This window comes from Bufo bufo, chromosome 1 (assembly GCF_905171765.1).
Source record: "Bufo bufo chromosome 1, aBufBuf1.1, whole genome shotgun sequence".
In the NCBI taxonomy this organism is placed as follows: domain Eukaryota; kingdom Metazoa; phylum Chordata; class Amphibia; order Anura; family Bufonidae; genus Bufo; species Bufo bufo.
Window position 1 is genome coordinate 784,966,991 of NC_053389.1, and position 23,047 is coordinate 784,990,037.

General features: G+C 46.0%; 1 protein-coding gene across 2 annotated transcripts in view; it reads left to right on the forward strand.

Annotated features, from left to right (window-relative positions):
* ANGPTL6 (angiopoietin like 6) overlaps window positions 1-23,047 on the forward strand; it is a 51,860-nt gene that overhangs the window by 10,945 nt on the left and 17,868 nt on the right. The window contains exon 1 of one of the 2 annotated variants that reach the window (XM_040414904.1): window positions 14,505-14,578. The exons of the other annotated variant lie outside the window; for it this stretch is intronic. The gene's annotated coding sequence lies outside the window, so the exon portion shown is untranslated. Of the gene's footprint in view, window positions 1-14,504; window positions 14,579-23,047 lie in introns of those variants that run through there. 2 annotated transcript variants of the gene reach the window in all.

Consider the following 23,047-nt stretch of genomic DNA (forward strand, 5'->3'; position numbering starts at 1 on the left):
ATCTGCGATCGGCGACAATGCCGATCACAGAAATGTAACCCCTCAGATGGCATAGAAAACTGTGTTCCATAGGATAACAGCAGACGGGGCTTACAGTGCAGGGCTAATTCACTGCAATGTAATCTACAAGCAATCTGAAGATCGCATATACTAGTCCCCCGGCGGGGGCTAAAAAATATAAAAAAAAAGAGGTATAAGAGGAGAGGCCTACAACTCCCAGCATGTCCAGTCTGTTATTAGGTGATGTCAGAGGACATTACAGGGAGGAGGTAAAAGAGGAGAGAACTATAACTCCCAATATCACTCCCAGGCTAGGTGTTAGAAGGTCGGAGAGGCTGTCTGCACGTGATGTCATCTGACAGCCTCTTTTAATTTCACTTTGTTGTTGATGGTAATGACCAAACCTCTAGTCAGGTGCAGCATAGTGGTCATTACTATTTAGGTCTGGCTACTCCCTTCACTCCTTGCGGTGTATAGCTTCATTTGCAAGTGGAAGAGCTGGTGTGTGTTGTCTCCTCTGGTGTTCCTGCTCTTTCTTCTACTTCAGGAGTTACTGTGGCTGGGTCTGTGGCGCAGCAGAAATATTACTACTGCTTTTTCAAATACAGTGGCGCCAAATTTTTCCGCTTTTAGAGGGGAGTGTCTTCGTTTTTTACCGCCAAGCTGCTCAGTGATGGCGCAGCAAACAATTTCAAGTCCTTCGGCGGCCATTTTAGGTACAAAACAGTCCATTCAAATACAGCAAGCAGCGCTACTGACTTTTCAAAAATCCACAATTTTGCTGTTTTAACGATGCGGTTTTGCCTTAGAAGAATAGCGCAACACATGCAGATAGTCTTTAAGCAGTTTTAACAGTTCTTTGGCCCAATAGAAGCAATAAACAGTTGAGGCTCAGGGTTTTGTAAGTCCTGTTCTCACACAGCGGCAATTTCAATTATTGCAGTGCACAAAAATACAACAATGCACAAGTCCAGTTCATTAAAGGAACAGAGGATATTTATCCTGTTCGTGACGCCAATTTTTATTATGCGGTATGCCAGACCTTGCAGGGGAATTATGTGTGAGGTCATGGTGTGAGAAATAGGTGGGCCGAGGTAAATACAGTTCTGGTTACTCACGGTTATGTCGTCCCTGGGCAGGCTCGCATAAGTGAAAAGGAGAACGGTACAAGGATTCTCTGGGGCACACTCTGGTGTAAGGGACACTGGCCAGATGTTGGTTTGAGGTGCCCTTGGTGGTCTGTATTAATGTGCCAGTGGCAAGGTCCCTTGTAGTCATGACGCCAGTACCTTTTGTATGGAGGTACAACCATTTACTGTTGTGTTAATAGAGGAACTTGAGTCTGAGGCAAGCAGGGTGAAACTCCAAATGGCACTTTACTGAAGATGACTTCTATTAACAATTCATCCAAGGCATTAAAACAGTCTCTTGATACAATCCGGCATTAAGCACAATCTCCCATGCATATGGGGAAAGGGAAATGCAAATCCTCCATGAAGTACAGGCTCTTGTAATAATGAAAGCTACTGCTCAGACTAGGCTGGTAATAATGAAAGTCTTACACTGGTAACAACTCCGGCCTGATCCTAATCCTTGTTTAAAGGTGCTTTTCTGAATCCTGAAACTTCTATTCCAATGTTGTTCTGACAGTTGGCCTGACTGTCCTCAGGATTTAAACTGGAGATGTAGATGCTTCAAGCTATCTCCTACACCTAGTACAAAGGTGCCTAATAAGTCCTCAGGTAATGACTATCTTGCTAATCCTTTGTCTTGCATAAACGTGATAATTCCTTAAATACTCGGCTGCGTACAGTTTAGACATTGGTCACCCTGGAAGAGCGATCTATAGCAGTGGATTGCTCACCTCTAGGTAGAATACTTGCAGGCCTTAACCCTGGGCTGTGGAGCCGACAGGGACAGAGTAGAGAGGCTAGTAATATGCCTCCCTCCAGATATTCAGCTACATGGCTGTTGCTTTCTTGTAGGCTCAAGAGAGAACTGCATTCAACTGAACTCTCACTTGGATTGACCTGAGCTCTTGTGAACTGGTTGGGATTGACCTCAACCAGCTAACAACACTCTGCCTAACTTAGGTCTGAGCTAAGCTATATACACACTGACACTGCTCCATCTTGTGGAGAAACATGTGTAGTGCACCCTGACTAGGCCTGTGTAAAGGATATTTGCATATGGAATCACATTGTGACATGGAGAATATGACAGGAGATAAAATACAAAATACAGGCATATCACATGACATTAATACATAATTAAGATACGTTTGCGGTGCCCACGGTCACGTGAGTGGGACACTGCAATAGTGGCATTACTGGAGGCAGGGGGGAAATTACTGGGGGCTCTATAGGGACATTACTGGGGGCTCTATAGGGACATTTCTGGGGGCAGGGGGGCATTACTGTGGCCGCTATAGGGATATTACTGGGGCAGGGGTGGGCATTACAGGGGGCGCTATAGAGAATGTCTACATCAGAGGAGACGTCACTGAATGTAAGAGGTATGTGACGCTGCACTCCGCTGTATGTATGGTAACGCTGAAGGTAGGGCTGGCTCTCTGCTGTTGCCTGTGTTTTAACTCTTCATCCCCTTTCTCCATATCTAAATTAGAGACAAGTAGACGAGGAGGACAGGACATAGCAGTTGGCACTGGGCACCACAGAGGGGCAGCTTCTAGAGAGGTTTTTGGTTCTTCTGGAGCAGTATATTGTGCTGCACTGAGCCAAATAAAAAATAGCGCCATAATATACTGCTCTCTCTATTGTATTTCTGGCTCCGCCTACTCATGTTGGCCCAACCTTCTCTCAATCTGGGCCCGCCCAGAACATATGCCCATTTTTATTTTTTTCCCAGGGCCACTTTTAATTCCTAATCGGCCGCTGGCCACTGTGGAGCGCCGGCAGCTGTGCTGTGATTATTTACTGTTTTTTTTTTTTTGTTTATTTACTTCCTGTGAGGGCGCACGTATCTGGCCATAACTACTGTGAAGCGGGCACATATCTGGCTATAACTACTGTGAAGGGGGCACATATCTGGCTATAACTACTGTGAAGCGGGAACATATCTGGCTATAACTACTGGGAGGGGGCACATCTGGGCATAACTACTGTTAGGGGGCACATATCTGGCCATAACTACTGTGAAGCGGGCACATATCTGGCTATAACTACTGTAAAGGGGTCACATATCTGGCTATAACTACTGTGAAGAGGGCACATCTCGGCATAACTACTGTTAGGGGGCACCTATCTGGCTATAACTACTGTGAGGGGGCAACTGTAAAGCGGGCACATATCTGGGCATAACTACTGTAAGGGGGCACATCTGAGCATAACTACTGAGATGGGGCACATATGTGGGCATAACTACTGTGAGGGGGCACATCTGGGCATAACTACTGTAAAGGGGCACATATCTTGGCATAGCTAATGTGAGGGGGCACATTTCTGCGCATAACTGCTGCAAGGAGGCATATCTTGGCATAGCAACTCTAAAGGGGGCACAATGTGGGCATAATTACTGTGAAGGGGAGACATATGGGCATAACTACTGTGAGGGGTACAATAACTTCTGTGAGGGGGCACATCTAGGCATAACTGCTGTGAGGGGGGCACAGTGTGGACATTATTACTGTGTGCTGGCACACAGGGGGAATAATTATTATGTGGGGCATTAAGGGGACTGGTGCAGCGTCCCACTCAGGACACGTGGGAACTGCAAAATTACTGTGAAACGGCATTATCCTATTGCATGTCATTTTTGTATTACATCACCTGTTGTATCCCTGTTCATAGGCTGGTCTGGTGTAATTTATACATCCCTCAATATTAGGCAAACACAAGATGAATAGGTATCCACATAAATTTTATAGGCTTAAAAATAAACACGCTACAATATTACATATAAAACATCTCATAAAAACAATTAAAAATATATACAGTCATGTGAAAAAATTAGGACACCCTTTGAAAGCATGTGGTTTTTTGTAACATTTTTAATAAATGGTTATTTCATCTCCGTTTCAACAATACAGAGAGATTAAAGTAATCCAACTAAACAAAGAAAACTGAAGAAAAGTCTTTTCAAGATCTTCTGTAAATGTCATTCTACAAAAATGGCTATTCTAACTGAGGAAAAAGATAGGACACCCTCACATGTATTCCCTCTTAAATTGGCTCAGATCTCACACAGGTATATCACACCAGGTGCACATAATTAGTAGATCGTTACTCTGCATGTTGAATGAGGCTTGCCCTATTTAAACCTCAGACATTTAGTTTGGTGTGCTCCTGACTGTTGAAGTGAGAGTGAGCACCATGGTGAGAGCAAAAGAGCTGTCAGAGGACTTCAGAAAAAAGATTGTAGCAGCCTATGAGTCTGGGAAGGGATTTAAAAAGATCTCAAAAGATTTTGAAATCAGCCATTCCACTGTCCGGAAGATAGTCTACAAGTGGAGGGCTTTCAAAACAACTGCCAACATGCCCAGGACTGGTCGCCCCAGCAAGTTCACCCCAAGAGCAGACCGCAAGATGCTAAAAGAGGTATCCAAAAACCCTAAAGTGTCATCTCGAGAACTACAGCAGGCTCTGGCTACTGTTGATGTAGAAGTACATGCCTCTACAATCAGAAAGAGACTGTACAAGTTTAACTTGCATGGGAGGTGTGCAAGGAGGAAACCTTTGCTTTCCAAGAGAAACATCGAGGCCAGACTGACATTTGCCAGCGATAAAGTTGACAAAGACCAGGACTTCTGGAATAATGTTCTTTGGACAGATGAGTCCAAAATTGAATTATTTGGACACAACAGCAGAGGACATGTTTGGCGTAAACCAAACACAGCATACCAAGAAAAGAACCTCATACCAACTGTGAAGCATGGAGGTGGAAGTGTCATGGTTTGGGGCTGCTTTGCTGCAGCAGGACCTGGTCAGCTCACCATCATAGAATCCACGATGAATTCTACTGTGTATCAGAAGGTGCTTGAAGAACATGTGAGACCATCAGTTAGAAAATTAAAGCTGAAGCGGAACTGGACCATGCAACATGACAATGACCCAAAACATACTAGTAAATCAACCAAAGATTGGCTGAAAAAGAAGAAATGGAGAGTCCTGGAATGGCCAAGTCAAAGTCCAGATTTGAATCCCATTGGGATGCTGTGGGGTGACTTGAAAAGGGCTGTACGTGCAAGAAACCCCTCAAACATCTCACAGCTGAAAAAGTTCTGCATTGAGGAGTGGGGTAAAATTTCCTCAGACCGATGTCGAAGACTGGTAGATGGCTACAAGAACCGTCTCACTGCAGTTATTTCAGCCAAAGGAGGTAACACTCGCTATTAGGGGCAAGGGTGTCCTATCTTTTTCCTCAGTTAGAATAGGCATTTTTGTAGAATGACATTTACAGAAGATCTTGAAAAGACTTTTCTTCAGTTTTCTTTGTTTAGTCGGATTACTTTAATCTCTCTGTATTGTTGAAACGGAGATGAAATAACCATTTATTAAAAATGTTACAAAAAACCACATGCTTTCAAAGGGTGTCCTAATTTTTTCACAAGACTGTATACCGCAAATAGTCAAAGGCACTGAATATCTGGAATTAAATAGTGCTACTGAGAGGAGTTGAGTGTTTTAGAGAGAGAAGTAAGAAGGAGGTAGAGAAGAGAGGAGCAGAGTCAGTGGTTACTCTCAGGCTACACACCACAGATTAGTGGGTGAAGCCAAATGCAGAAATGAGGTAGAGCCAAGGTATGAGGCGCAGGAGAGCGTTTTCCTCCTGTGACCTTCTTAGATCCTAGATCCTATAACCAGAGGATAGCATTTTCGTCCCTGGAAGAAGTTCACCAAGCTAAAGAGAGACATCGGTGATAACAGCCATTACTAAAGGCTTAATGGGCACCTTGGTGGAGGACAATCTAGCTACAGGCAGCCTCACCATACTTTGAAGAATACAGACTAGCTACCTGTTCAAGGGCTTGGAAGATACAGAAACAAAAGGACTAAGCATACCAGTAAGTACTACAGGCAACCTCACCAAATGACTCTGAGTTACTAGGGACCTGAAGCAGAGTCACCTACCAGAACTACTTCTACAGAACCTTCAAGCTAAGCTAAACCCAGCCAAACCTATTAACAGTGGATCAACAGAATTCCTCTAAATTGCAAAAGACTGTATTATGTCTGATGTATATGCCGCAACTGGAACCAACATCAGTAAAAGTTGTGAGTTGTATCTTACCACTGTCTACTTCATTCTCACCATTGGTTGTACCACCATTAACGGTACTGGCGTCACGACAAATACCATCAAGGGACTCAGCCGCAACAAGCACCCTAAGCACCCCTGACACCAAGGGCACCTCAACCACCATCTTGGCTGATGCTTCCCTACCACAGAGCGTGCCCCGGAGGATTTCGTGCTGTCCACCTCAACACTGTGCTGCCAGCCCAGGGAGGCTTTCTGCTAACCGTGAGTAAACTGATGAACTGTGTGTTATTATTTGGCCCCTCATCGGCCCACCGTGCACCTCACGCGTTGCCCCTGCGATTCTGGCTGGCTGCACTGGGTATGTCTAGTTATGCTTTGGGCAAAGTTAGAGGAGTGGCCTAGTATGAGCATCATTGCCGCGGCGCACTACACGCTCTGCAAATATTCTCCCTTTTTGTGATTTTATAAAGTTGGAAGATATGGCAAAATACAGGGGCGGACATACAGCATGTGCAGCCGGTTCGGTTGCACAGGGGCCCAGAGCAGGAGGGGGCCCCTTCTTACCGGCTGCAGGGGGAGATCAGCTACTCCCTGGGCCGTCTTTAAAGCGGGGCAAAAGGGGCAGCTGCCCCGGGCCCAGTTGCTCCTGTGGGCCCCAAGCAGGGGCGTGCGGGGGAGGGGGCCCGCTGCACTCCCATATAATGGGAGCGCTCTGACCGGGCCCAGCATGAAGTACAGCGAGAATGCCGGGCCCAGTCAGAGCGCTCTTCAAACATGAGGTGGCGCAGAGGCAAGGAGGAAGAATGGGGGGGGCGGGGCGCACTCACCCGGCCCGGCAGTTCTCGTCACTGCCAGGCTGTTCGTTTCTATGGTGAAACAGGGAGACCTCTCTGCTCCCTGATTCACTGATATTCGGAGCTCAGGCGCTCCCCCTGCTGGCCGCACATTGCGCTGCTGGCTGTGGGAGGAGCGCTGAATGCCCGGGAATCTGCCTTCAGCACAGCCAGCAGCGCGATGTGAGTGTGGGAGCCTGTCATCAGGGAAGAAGGTAAGTATTACGGTTTTTTTTTTCCAGCTGCAAAAAGGGGGCAACCACTAAAGTGAGGGGGCACAAAAGAGCCACTGTGAGGGGCACATATCTGGGTAAAACAACTACTGTGAGGGGCACAGATATATAAGCATAACCACTGTGAGGGGCACATATCTAGGTATAACAACTACTGTGAGGGGGCACAGATATGTAGGCATAACTACTGTGAGGGGCACATACCTGGCATAACCACTGTGAGGGGCACATCTGGCATAACTGCTGTAAGGGGGCTCATATCTGGCATAACTGTAGGCACATATCTGGCATAACCACTGTGAGGGGCACATATTTGGCATAACCACTGTGAGGGGCACATCTGGCATAACTGCTGTAAGGGGGCTCATATCTGGCATAACTGCTGTGAGGAGGCACATATCTGGCCATAACTACTGTGAGGGGCATATATCTGGCATAATAACTGTGAGGGGGCACATATCTGGGCATAACGACTGTGAGGGGGCACGTATCTGGGCATAACTACTGTGAGAGAGGCACATATCTGGGCATAACTACTGTGAGAGAGGCACATATCTGGGCATAACTACTGTGAGGGAGGCACATATCTGGGCATAACTACTGTGAGGGAGGCACATATCTGGGCATAACTACTGTGAGGGAGGCACATATCTGGGCATAACTACTGTGAGGGGGCACATATCTGGCATAACGACTAAGGGGGCACATATCTGGGCATAACTACTGTGAGGGAGGCACATATCTGGGCATAACGACTGTGAGGGGCACATATCTGGGCATAACGACTGTGAGGGAGGCACATATCTAGGCATAATGACTGTGAGGGGCACATATCTGGGCATAACGACTGTGAGGGAGGCACATATCTGGGCATAACGATGAGGGGGCACATATCTGGGCATAACTACTGTGAGGGAGGCACATATCTGGGCATAACAACTGTGAGGGGGCACATATCTGGGCATAACTGCTGTGAGGGGCCACATGGAGGACATAACTATTTTGACGGCTTAATTACTGTGAGGGGCCTCAATGTGGGCATTAGTACTGCATGTTAGCACTAGATTACCATGCTATACATTGGGATGGCTCAGTCTTACAGGCCAGCAAGCGCCCCCTGCTGGCGATTTCACAGGGGCAGTCACCAGCCCTTCCTTATGTGATTTATTCTTTTTCTCTATCACCACAGGGACCTTGTTCTGGATCCAGTGGACATCACGCCGATGCCAGCGACACCCTGGATGAGGTAGGACCATATTTGATTAGGACTGGGTGAGTGTAGCCATGCATTGGGCTTAGGGCTCTTTCACACAAGCGGATGCCGTGCGGGTAAACCGCTGCGTGAAAGAGAGCCAAGCCCCGCTCCGGACAGCAGAGACACGGAGCAGTAACATGATTGATAATGCTCCGTGCCTCTCTGATCCTTTTACTACAAAATCACGGTGACACTGTATGTTTTTGTATTGCTATAAGTAATGTTAGGACGGAATTGGTTATGTTGAGAACTTGGCTTGGAGGGGAGGGGGCCCAGGCACATTCTTTGCACAAGGGCCCTCTGCTGTCTGTGTCCGCCCCTGGCAAAATCCATTGATAAATCTCCCTCATACTGTCCTAAATCTTCATCTTTCCTTCACACAGTAGATAATAAAACTGCCTACAGCCACGACTAGTGTAGGACCAGGAGGATCAATACCGGACCCACCAGTCCTCCGAGTAGTCGCATGCTCTGCCTGAATGGTGAGTGAGCCACTACCTTTATGGTAGTTTTATTTAAGCACTGTATAGTAGTATTATTTGGCACTACTGTATGCCGGTATTATTTGAGTGCTGTATTGCAGTATTAAGGTACTGTATGAAATAGTTATTCAATGTATTGTATGGTGGTATTATTTGAGTACTCTATTGCAGTATTAGATACTGTATGACAGTGTTATTCAAGGTATTGTATGTTGGTATTATTTGAGTGCTGTATTGCAGTATTAGATACTGTATGACAGTGTAAATAGAGATATTGTATGGTGGTATTATTTGAGTGCTGTATTGCAGTATTAGGTACTGTATAGCAGTGTTATTGGAGGTATTGTATGGTGGTATTATTTGAGTGCTGTATTGCAGTATTAGGTACTGTATAGCAGTGTTATTGGAGGTATTGTATGGTGGTATTATTTGAGTGCTGTATTGCAGTATTAGGTACTGTATAGCAGTGTTATTGGAGGTATTGTATGGTGGTATTATTTGAGTGCTGTATTGCAGTATTAGGTACTGTATAGCAGTGTTATTGGAGGTATTGTATGGTGGTATTATTTGAGTGCTGTATTGCAGTATTAGGTACTGTATAGCAGTGTTATTGGAGGTGTTGTATGGTGGTATTATTTGAGTGCTGTATTGCAGTATTAGGTACTGTATAGCAGTGTTATTGGAGGTGTTGTATGGTGGTATTATTTGAGTGCTGTATTGCAGTATTAGGTACTGTATAGCAGTGTTATTGGAGGTGTTGTATGGTGGTATTATTTGAGTGCTGTATTGCAGTATTAGGTACTGTATAGCAGTGTTATTGGAGGTGTTGTATGGTGGTATTATTTTGGACACTCTTTTGCATCTGGTGAATCCCTGGGTCGGATAAACCTGCGGTGTGATGATGATAGCATTGTTTTTTTTAAGTTCATACTCTGATTATAATACGATACTTCCTCCCTTAGGAGTTTTCACACTACCCTGGGCCACATTTATGATTCACATTGTGGCGGTGCTCCGGGAGACACATCACGCACGACGGCCATAGGATGCATGTGGAACATTTGTGCCGTTTGTGCTCTCTGCTTCTGCTATACCGACATGTCTACTTCAGGGGATATATTTTCTACGTAGTGCTGGAGTCGGGTTACCGGAAATACTGTGGAGTGGTCAGAAGTTTTATATTTTTATATTTGTGGCCTTGGGTTCGGATTAGTTTGGCGGGCTTCGTTGCTCTGCGTTGTTCTTGGACCGTCCCACCTTATCATTTTGTATTTGGACACTGTATGGCGGTATTACATATCCGATGTATATTGGTATTATTTAGCCATTATTTCTGACCTATTAGCAAGGTAAGGAATTGCTGTTTCGACATGGTATGCTGTGCTTCTAACGAGTTCTGTATTTCTATAGAAACCTACTGGAAGATATGTGGGATCTAGAGATGAAAAGCAAGCTGGGACGTGTGCTGCAGTATAAGGCCTCTTTCACACTACAGTATGTCCATTTCAGTGTTTAGCGTTCCGTTTTTCACGGATCCGTTTTTCCATTTTTTTGTTTCCGTTGTGTTTCCGTTTTTCCGTTCCGTTTTTCCGTATGGCATATACAGTATACAGTAATTACATAGAGAAAATTGAGCTGGGCATAACATTTTCAATAGATGGTTCAGAAAAAAACGGAACGGAAACGGAACACATACGGATGCATTTCCGTATGTGTCCAGTTTTTTTTGCGGACCCATTGACTTTAATGGAGCCACGGAACGTAATTTGCGACCAAATATAGGACATGTTCTATCTTTCAACGGAACGGAAATACGGAAACGGAATTCATACGGAACACATTCCGTTTTTTTTGCGGAACCATTGAAATGAATGGTTCCGTATACGGACCGTATACGGAACGCAAAAAACGGCCCGCAAAACGGAAAAAAAAAACGGTAGTGTGAAAGAGGCCTAAAGAGGAGCTCTGCCCTCTGACATGTCTGCATTAGTACCGACTGCTTGCATTCTCCACGTAATATCAATTCTTGAACATCTATTTTTATCACTTCCTGCTGTGCCGTTCTTCTATTATCCCTACTGGAAGTGTATAAATTAATTGCCAGCAGTTTGCAGTGAAGGTCCAGCTGGAGGTGCGTCCCTGTGCAGTCTGACACGATCCAATCACTACTGCCAGTGTCAGACTGTGCAGGGACCCCTCTCCCCCCAACTGGTAACACCCAGCTGGATCTTCCTTGCAAATGCAGTGACCCGGTGGTTTACTGCTAGAGGGTTATAATGCTTTGGTTTCCTGTCAAAATTGTCAAATAATTTATTGACAAATACTCTAAGGCTGCGTTCACACGGGCGCGATGCGGTAGGTGAACGCATTGCACCCGCACTGAATCCCGACCCATTCATTTCTATGGGGCTGTTCACATGAGCGGTGATTTTCACGCATCACTTGTGCGTTGCGTGAAAATCGCAGCATGCTCTATATTCTGCGTTTTTCACGCAACGCAGGCCCCATAGAAGTGAATGGGGTTGCGTGAGAATCGCAAGCATCCGCAAGCAAGTGCGGATGCGGTGCGATTTTCACGCACGGTTGCTAGGAGACGATCGGGATGGAGACCCGATCATTATTATTTTCCCTTATAACATGGTTATAAGGGAAAATAATTGCATTCTGAATACAGAATGCATGGTAAAATAGCGCTGGAGGGGTTAAAAATAAATAAATAAATTTAACTCACCTTAATCCACTTGATCGCGGAGGCCGGCATCTCCTTCTGTCTCCTTTGCTGAACAGGACCTGTGGTGAGCATTCATTACAGGTAAAGGACCTTTGGTGACGTCACTCTGGTCATCACATGATCCATCACATGATCTTTTACCATGGTGATGGATCATGTGATGACCGGAGTGACGTCACCAAAGGTCCTGTTTATGTAATGAATGTTCACCACAGGTCCTGTTCAGCAAAGGAGACAGAAGGAGATGCCGGTCTGCGCGATCAAGTGGACTAAGGTGAGTTAAAAATGGTATTATTTTTTTTTAACCCCTCCAGCGCTGTTTTACTATGCATTCTGTATTCAGAATGCTATTATTTTCCCTTATAATCATGTTATAAGGAAAATAATACAATCTACAGAACACTGATCCCAAACCCGAACTTCTGTGAAGAAGTTCAGGTTTGGGTACCAAACATGCGCGATTTTTCTCACTCGAGTGCAAAACGCATTACAATGTTTTGCACTCGCGCAGAAAAATCGTGGGTGTTCCCGTAACGCACCCGCACATTTTCCCGCAACGCCCGTGTGAACCCAGCCTAAAAGGCTGTATATGGGAGGAAATAGTTAACTCTCAGCCCTAGTTACTAGACTTGCCCTCTGGTAGGGAGCATTGAACAAGCCAGAGAGAAGACGTGGGTGTGTCTGTTACTGCCTTCTTCAAGGAGACACCATCCCTGTCAAATTGCAAACTTACCAAAAACGCAACTGTGCTAAGGACTGACCTCTAAGGGAGAACAGAACGGGCATTTACAGAAGGTTGAGGAACATTTTAAAGGGACAACGCATGCATGGACTGAGTCAGCAAATGCGTAGTTATGCACGCTTATGGCTTTGGACTTTGCTGCCTGTGATTAGGGTTAATTGCTTCAGGTAGTTGTCAAACTTTTGAGACAGACAGGCCATCCAATCTAGGACTGCACCCCGCCATTTGGGCATTGCAGATACATGGGAAAAGGACTTACACGCCAGTGTTCAATTTGGAAGATTGCACAGTGTATCTGGAGAGAGACTTAGAGGAGATTATTCTACTGCCGACTCCTATACGCAGCATTTGGGAGAAACCTGCCTGTGCCTACAACACATATTTGCACTGTGCCACTCATCATCCTCAGTAAAAAGGCTGCTATCTAGCCCCAAAGCCCTGGGTGTGCCCCGGGGGGAACAAAGGGTGTGCCCCTCACTCCACATCAGCCACGGCCACAGTGAGGACTATGAACCCCCTCATCCCCACCTCAGCCACTCTCATCTCCTCCCCGTTCCCTCCAGCGCACCCCCCCCCCCCCCCCCCCTGTGGGCCGTGCTCTCTGCACAAACTGCTGGCAATTCATTCATAATTTCTAGTAGGAATAATAAAGGAATGGCACAACATATAGATGTGTCAAGCTCCTCTTTAACCTATGTGATTCACTAGAATCTTATTGCTCTAGATAGCACTATTATGTAGTAACTGTATGGCGGTATTATGTGGCCAGTGTGTGACAGTGTTAAGCAGGCATTGTATAGTCCAGCTGTGCGGTAACATATGGTGGCGTTATTGCATGGGCAATATTTTGGATGTTTTGCTCTTCATTCGCCTTCACTGAAATAGTTGGACCTGTCCAAGACAAATATTTTGACCCAGTGCTTCGAAAGATCTACTTTCAGGCTTGGTGATGGCTTTCAAAGCTCAGTGGAAGTAGAGCATGAAGCTGGCCGAGCCCTTCTAGGACTGACACCCCTCTGTGCACATGCATGCCTGGCCAAGTGTTCTCAATAGGACGAAGGACGACTGCAGGTCCCTCAGTGAGCACAAGACTAGGCATGCTGAAATCCAACAGCCCGATCCTCCCCCCCCCCCCCCCCCTCATCCCTAATATCTGCCATCGGGAGACCCAGTCCCACTGAGACCATCAGGTTCAGCTGAGAGTCTATTGTGAGCAGGACATATAATAATATGTAAATGGTCGTCTGATTCCTGAGCTGTGCTATGGAGCTGAGGGAAGGGAGCAGGCTGCCTGGCAGCGGACCATGGAAATCTCCTGCTGCTGAAAAGAACATTTTAAGGACAGGACCAGTAAGGAAAACAGTAACATTAAAAATACAGTCAGTTGCAATCCTTGGCTCCCTCCACAGAACAGCGCTGCGGGCCAGACCGGCCAGTTCTCCTTTCTGGAAAGAAAATGTTAAATTCCTGTGGAGCAAATGAAATGGAGTCTATCCTCCTTCTTTACTTTTTCTTTTTTGGCAAAGAAATGAAAAGAACCCGAGAAGCTTTCTCCAGATTCTGCCACATGTGTGTCCTCAATACCAGCGTCACCCACCCTGACCGGGACATCTGATGGGACAGCATGGTCTAGTAGAGAGATGGATAGAGAGATAGATAGATAGGAGATAGATGATAGATAATAGATAGATATAATAGATAGATAGATAGATGATAGATAATAGATAGATATAATAGATAGATAGATAGATAGATAGATAGAGAGATCGATAGATAAATGATAGATAATAGATAGATCCATTGCTCCTCAGTGTAAGATCTGGAGCAGGGCCCCCCACCTACCTGGTGCCCTGTACATACTGGTGTCGTCTTATGTGGCAGATGAGCCTCTCCCTCGGGCACCAGACCTGGGTGCTGCCCCCCTCCTGGGTCTAGTATGTAGGAGTTGCTGTAGATGGGGGGTGGTCTGTGGTCTGTGGCTGCCTCTCCCCATCCTGCAGTCCTACATAAAGAGAGGGAAGAGCTACTACTTCCACCCAGCGCTCCCAGTCCATGCTGAGCATCCATCGGATAACACTGGGCGGTAAGTGGCACCTGTGGCCCCTCTATGGATGTATGGGAACCCTCCTCCGCCAGGGGGTATTATTGGCCCCACATCTGTAGTCTCTTTGTGCTGAATTATCCGCTCTCCAGTCTTGCAAGTTTATAAAGAGATGAGAGGACTGATGGCCGCTTCTGTGTAGTCCAGCTGAGGGGTCCGAGGAAAATGCTGGAGTGGCAATTCCCCTCTATCGTGCGATTGAAGGGGGCCCTGCTGCTATTAATGAGGGCTTTGCAGTTATTAATGGGGACTCTGCTGCTGTTAATGGGGGCTCTGCTGCTGTTAATGGGGGCTCTGCTGCTGTTAATGGGGGCTCTGCTGCTGTTAATGGGGGCTCTGCTGCTGTTAATGGGGGCTCTGCTGCTGTTAATAAGGATTCTGCTGCTATTAATGGGGACTCTGCAGTTATTAATAAGGATTCTGGTTCTATTAATGGGGGCTCTGCAGCTATTATTGGGAGATCTGTTGATATTAATGGGAACCCTGCTGCTATTAATAAGGACTCTGCTGCTCTTAATGGGGCCTCTTCTGTTATTATTGGGGTCTCTGCTGCTATTAATGGGGGTTCTGCTGCTGTTAATGAGGGCCCTGCTGCTATTAATGGGGACTCTGTCGTTTTTAATGGGGGCTCTGTAGTTTTTAATGGGGGCTCTGCTGCTATTAATGGGGGTTCTGCTGCTGTTAGTGGGGGCTCTGCTGCTATTAATGGGGGCTCTGCAGTTATTAATAAGGATTCTGGTTCTATTGATGGGGGCTCTGCAGCTATTATTGGGAGATCTGTTGATATTAATGGGAACCCTGCTGCTATTAATAAGGATTCTGCTGCTCTTATTGGGGGCTCTGCTGCTCTTATTGGGGGCTCTGCTGCTATTAATTGGGGCCCTGCTGCTATTAAGTATTTTGCTGCTCTTACTGGGGTCTCCGCTGCTCTTAATGGGGTCTCTGCAGTTATTAATGGAGGCTCAGCTGCTATTAATAAGGATTCTGCTGCTCTTAATGGGGGCTCTGCTGCTCTTAATGGGGTCTCTGCTGCTATTACTGGGGTCTCTGCTGCTCTTAATGGGGGCCCTGCTGCTATTAAGTATTCTGCTGCTCTTAATGGGGTCTCTGCTGCTAATAATGGGGACTCTGCAGTTATTAATGGGGTCTCTGCTGCTAATAATGGGGACTCTGCAGTTATTAATGGGAACCCTGCTGCTATTAATAAGGACTCTGCTGCTCTTAATGGGGCCTCTTCTGTTATTATTGGGGTCTCTGCTGCTATTAATGGGGGTTCTGCTGCTGTTAATGAGGGCCCTGCTGCTATTAATGGGGACTCTGTCGTTTTTAATGGGGGCTCTGTAGTTTTTAATGGGGGCTCTGCTGCTATTAATGGGGGTTCTGCTGCTGTTAGTGGGGGCTCTGCTGCTATTAATGGGGGCTCTGCAGTTATTAATAAGGATTCTGGTTCTATTGATGGGGGCTCTGCAGCTATTATTGGGAGATCTGTTGATATTAATGGGAACCCTGCTGCTATTAATAAGGATTCTGCTGCTCTTATTGGGGGCTCTGCTGCTCTTATTGGGGGCTCTGCTGCTATTAATTGGGGCCCTGCTGCTATTAAGTATTTTGCTGCTCTTACTGGGGTCTCCGCTGCTCTTAATGGGGTCTCTGCAGTTATTAATGGAGGCTCAGCTGCTATTAATAAGGATTCTGCTGCTCTTAATGGGGGCTCTGCTGCTCTTAATGGGGTCTCTGCTGCTATTACTGGGGTCTCTGCTGCTCTTAATGGGGGCCCTGCTGCTATTAAGTATTCTGCTGCTCTTAATGGGGTCTCTGCTGCTAATAATGGGGACTCTGCAGTTATTAATGGGGTCTCTGCTGCTAATAATGGGGACTCTGCAGTTATTAATGGGGCTCTGCTGCTATTGATGGCTCTGCTGCTAGTAATGAGGATTCTGCTGCTATTATTGGGGTCTCTGCTGCTATTATTGGGGGCTGGTGCCACATATTAGTAGGCTGTGATAAGTTATTAGCTATTTTCATGTCCTCTTAGTATATTCTATGTTATATTATGTGCCCTCTATTATACTATATGATATTATCCGCACTTTATTATCTATGGTGCGCAGTGTATGACCGGAGTCTTGGGCACTTTGAAGTTGGTAATTTATTATTAGACGGCACTTAGAAACAGAGAAACACTGACTGACGGTATATGATCCATATTATATTTATTGTTTATTATCTGTAGCATATTATGTATTATTTAAATGATATTATCTACTCAATGTCATCTATACTTTCTATATTATTAATGTATTATATATTATATCACAGTGCTTTGTATTATTTACCTGATGTTATATTAATCTATTACATATTATACCGTATTATATTATCTGCATGATGCTTTATTACCCAATACATTATATTATTCCTTTATAGTATATTATACTGCATTATATTTTTGACCTAGTGTTATACCATTTATTATTAGTCACCCATATTATATTATCTAATCTACATTACGTTCTACCCTCTATATATTTTATATAATAATGTATTTTATGTAATAATATCTGTATTTTGTTATATTGTCCTATATAATATGATGTTATACTATATTATTTAACGTTTATTATTTATAGCATTCTATCTATAATATAATACCTTTTTTCATGATGTTATACTATATTATCGATCCTTTATTATTAATAGTGTGTTCTCTATAATCTATATTATGTATCATTTATAGTATACTATCTATAATGTATTATACAATGTTATATCCTCTACATGATGTTATATCATACTACACTACTACTTTGTAGCAGATGCTCTGCTGTGAGAAGTATTAGGACTGCTGTAGATGCTTCCATTCACTGACTGCAAGCAGAGACCTAAAATATGGTGCAGAACTGCAAAAAAAGTGCAGACCATATTAGACCATATTTTGGGTCCACGTCCTAGCGGCTCGCACACGGACCCATAAATGCGCTCAGCACATGGACATCATCAGTGTCGTGCGGTCCGCATCCGTGCGGCCATTCCGCAAAAGATAGAACATGTCCTATTCTTGTGCGTTTTGCGGACAATAATAGGCATTTCTATAACCGGGTCAGAGGAAACGTGATGCACGTGATGCACGCCGCCGATATGCGTATTTTTACCATGGAATTCTCTTTACTGCTAGGTCTCCGTTTTATGCACACAGTATATTAAAGGGGCGTTCCCTTAAAGGCATATTGATAGGATGGGTTATAAATGTCCGGTAGACGTGGGACCGGCTCCTATCTCCGCAGTGCTGGCTTGGCTGTTTTTGTAAGTCCCATAGCAGTGAATGGAGGGATGGCGGCGCTGTGTCATCTCCATTCACTGCCATGAGACATCCGAAAATAGCTGAGCAGCAGTGAACCGAGAGGATGCTGCGCATGCGCTGTGGGCCCCATTCATGGGATTGGAGAGGGTCCCAGAGGTGGAACCCGCATCTATTGGACATTTATAGCACATCCTATCGATATGTCCTAGCGGCACATCTTCTAGTAGACATTTCTGTTCCCAAAATATCTTATTTCATGTCTTGACTGACAAGTCGGCGGCTGTAAGACAGTTTATTTCTTCTTCATCTCCTTCACGATAGCAGCCCAGGGTTCCTTAACCCCGTAATGTACACAGAGGCGACCTCCTGGAAGCCTTCTCAGGCCTGCTTCCCGTCACCTTATCTTCCTGCTGTCATTCTTCTCCTCCTCCTTCCTCATTAGGGCGATGTCTGCTGGGTGTCACTGCGATATGGTACACACTGATTGGGGAGGTAGTGCTGTGTGCTTCTCGGAGACGGGATCACCCGTCGTATGCTTAGATACACCGGCTCAGCAGGCAGTATCACAAGATCGGCTTAGGCTACTTAGTCATACAATAACGGAGGAAAACGCTTCAGTTTTGTCCCCGTTCTTTGTCAATGGAGACAAAACGGAGCGGAGCGGTGTCCAGCACAATGCATTCCGTTCCGTTTCATTGCGTTCCTATGCCGGACAGAAAACCGCTTCAAGCAGCGTTCTTGAGTGCGTCTTGGAATACTAATCAAGATGGATCCGGCATGAAACACAACGTAAGTCAATGGTGCTGGTTCCGTTTTTTGGGACGTGAAAAAACACGGATCCGGTGCCCATTGACTTACAATGGTCTTGGTCATTTTAGAGATAACAGACGCCGGCGGTTGTATTATCGGAACGGAAGCGTTTTTGCTGATCCATGACGCATCCAGCAAAAGTGCAGATGTGAAAGTAGCCTTAGATACAGCAGCTCAGCAGACAGTGCCACACGTTATGGGATTAGATACAGCAGCTCAGCAGACAGTATCACACTAGATGGGCTTAGATACAGCAGCTCAGCAGACAGTATCACACAGGATGGGCTTAGATACAGCAGCTCAGCAGACAGTATCACACTAGATGGGCTTAGATACAGCAGCTCAGCAGACAGTGCCACACGTTATGGGATTAGATACAGCAGCTCAGCAGACAGTATCACACAGGATGGGCTTAGATACAGCAGCTCAGCAGACAGTATCACACTAGATGGGCTTAGATACAGCAGCTCAGCAGACAGTGCCACACGTTATGGGATTAGATACAGCAGCTCAGCAGACAGTATCACACAGGATGGGCTTAGATACAGCAGCTCAGCAGACAGTATCACACTAGATGGGCTTAGATACAGCAGCTCAGCAGACAGTATCACACAGGATGGGCTTAGATACAGCAGCTCAGCAGACAGTATCACACAGGATAGGCTTAGATACAGCAGCTCAGCAGACAGTATCACACTAGATGGGCTTAGATACAGCAGCTCAGCAGACAGTATCACACAGGATGGGCTTAGATACAGCAGCTCACCAGACAGTATCACACTAGATGGGCTTAGATACAGCAGCTCAGCAGACAGTATCACACAGGATGGGCTTAGATACAGCAGCTCACTAGACAGTATCACACAGGATGGGCTTAGATACAGCAGCTCAGCACACAGTATCACAAGATAGGATTAGATACAGTATAGCAGATCTGTGCAGTACTGCACAAGATAGGATTAGATACACCGCTCAGCAGACAGTATCACACAGGATGGGCTTAGATACAGCAGCTCAGCACACAGTATCACACAGGATAGGCTTAGATACAGCAGCTCAGCACACAGTATCACACAGGATAGGCTTAGATACAGCAGCTCAGCACACAGTATCACACAGGATAGGCTTAGATACAGCAGCTCAGCACACAGTATCACACGGGATGGGCTTAGATACAGCAGCTCAGCACACAGTATCACACAGGATAGGCTTAGATACAGCAGCTCAGCACACAGTATCACATGGGATGGGCTTAGATACAGCAGCACAGCACACAGTATCACATGGGATGGGCTTAGATACAGCAGCTCAGAACAGTATCACACAGGATGGGCTTAGATATAGCAGCTCAGCACAGAGTATCACACTCGATGGGCTTAGATACAGCAGCTCAGCACACAGTATCAGACAGGATGGGCTTAGATACAGCAGCTCAGCACACAGTATCACACAGGATGGGCTTAGATACAGCAGCTCAGCACAGAGTATCACACTCGATGGGCTTAGATACAGCAGCTCAGCACACAGTATCACACTCGATGGGCTTAGATACAGCAGCTCAGCACACAGTATCAGACAGGATGGGCTTAGATACAGCAGCTCAGCACACAGTATCTCACGGGATGGGCTTAGATACAGCAGCTCAGCACACAGTATCACACAGGATGGGCTTAGATACAGCAGCTCAGCACACAGTATCTCACAGGATGGGCTTAGATACAGCAGCTCAGCGCAGAGTATCACACTCGATGGGCTTAGATACAGCAGCTCAGCACACAGTATCACACAGGATGGGCTTAGATACAGAAGCTCAGCACACAGTATCACACAGGATGGGCTTAGATACAGCAGCTCAGCAGACAGTATCTCACAGGATGGGCTTAGATACAGCAGCTCAGCACACAGTATCTCACAGGATGGGCTTAGATACAGCAGCTCAGCACACAGTATCTCACAGGATGGGCTTAGATACAGCAGCTCAGCACACAGTATCTCACAGGATGGGCTTAGATACAGCAGCTCAGCGCAGAGTATCACACTCGATGGGCTTAGATACAGCAGCTCAGCACACAGTATCACACAGGATGGGCTTAGATACAGCAGCTCAGCACACAGTATCACACTCGATGGGCTTAGATACAGCAGCTCAGCACACAGTATCAGACAGGATGGGCTTAGATACAGCAGCTCAGCACACAGTATCTCACGGGATGGGCTTAGATACAGCAGCTCAGCACACAGTATAACACAGGATGGGCTTAGATACAGCAGCTCAGCACACAGTATCTCACAGGATGGGCTTAGATACAGCAGCTCAGCGCAGAGTATCACACTCGATGGGCTTAGATACAGCAGCTCAGCACACAGTATCACACAGGATGGGCTTAGATACAGCAGCTCAGCACACAGTATCACACAGGATGGGCTTAGATACAGCAGCTCAGCAGACAGTATCTCACAGGATGGGCTTAGATACAGCAGCTCAGCACACAGTATCTCACAGGATGGGCTTAGATACAGCAGCTCAGCACACAGTATCTCACAGGATGGGCTTAGATACAGCAGCTCAGCACACAGTATACCACAGGATGGGCTTAGATACAGCAGCTCAGCACACAGTATCTCACAGGATGGGCTTAGATACAGCAGCTCAGCACACAGTATCTCACAGGATGGGCTTAGATACAGCAGCTCAGCACACAGTATCACACAGGATGGGCTTAGATACAGCAGCTCAGCAGACAGTATCTCACAGGATGGGCTTAGATACAGCAGCTCAGCACACAGTATACCACAGGATGGGCTTAGATACAGCAGCTCAGCACAGAGTATCACACTCGATGGGCTTAGATACAGCAGCTCAGCACACAGTATCTCATAGGATGGGCTTAGATACAGCAGCTCAGCACACAGTATCTCACAGGATGGGCTTAGATACAGCAGCTCAGCACACAGTATCACACAGGATGGGCTTAGATACAGCAGCTCAGCAGACAGTATCTCACAGGATGGGCTTAGATACAGCAGCTCAGCACACAGTATACCACAGGATGGGCTTAGATACAGCAGCTCAGCACAGAGTATCACACTCGATGGGCTTAGATACAGCAGCTCAGCACACAGTATCTCACAGGATGGGCTTAGATACAGCAGCTCAGCACACAGTATCAGACAGGATGGGCTTAGATACAGCAGCTCAGCACACAGTATCTCACGGGATGGGCTTAGATACAGCAGCTCAGCACACAGTATCACACAGGATGGGCTTAGATACAGCAGCTCAGCACACAGTATCTCACAGGATGGGCTTAGATACAGCAGCTCAGCGCAGAGTATCACACTCGATGGGCTTAGATACAGCAGCTCAGCACACAGTATCACACAGGATGGGCTTAGATACAGCAGCTCAGCACACAGTATCACACAGGATGGGCTTAGATACAGCAGCTCAGCAGACAGTATCTCACAGGATGGGCTTAGATACAGCAGCTCAGCACACAGTATCTCACAGGATGGGCTTAGATACAGCAGCTCAGCACACAGTATCTCACAGGATGGGCTTAGATACAGCAGCTCAGCACACAGTATCACACAGGATGGGCTTAGATACAGCAGCTCAGCACAGAGTATCACACTCGATGGGCTTAGATACAGCAGCTCAGCACACAGTATCACACAGGATGGGCTTAGATACAGCAGCTCAGCGCAGAGTATCACACAGGATGGGCTTAGATACAGCAGCTCAGCACACAGTATCACACAGGATGGGCTTAGATACAGCAGCTCAGCGCAGAGTATCACACAGGATGGGCTTAGATACAGCAGCTCAGCGCAGAGTATCACACAGGATGGGCTTAGATACAGCAGCTCAGCGCAGAGTATCACACAGGATGGGCTTAGATACAGCAGCTCAGCGCAGAGTATCACACAGGATGGGCTTAGATACAGCAGCTCAGCGCAGAGTATCACACAGGATGGGCTTATGACTGATGAACTTTATCTTTCCTTGGACAAGTAAATCAAACACCAGGATGTCACGACCAGTGGGGTCATGGAGGGTCTGAGGGTGTAGGAAGGAAGAAAGTCTCCTGAATTTGTCTGTAAAGTTTTTAAATCCTTTTAGAGTCATATTAATGCTATTTTTATTTTATTTTTTTCATAATATTTTTACAAATCTTTAAATATTTCAATATCCTTTTATAGCATATAAGCACTTGGGTATTTAAAATGCATTACACCTATGAAAACCACATTGATCATTACATATACTCCCCTCATCCAGGATGCTGATATTGTTGGCATATCCTCAGGACAGGCCATAGGTATCAGATCAGCTCCTC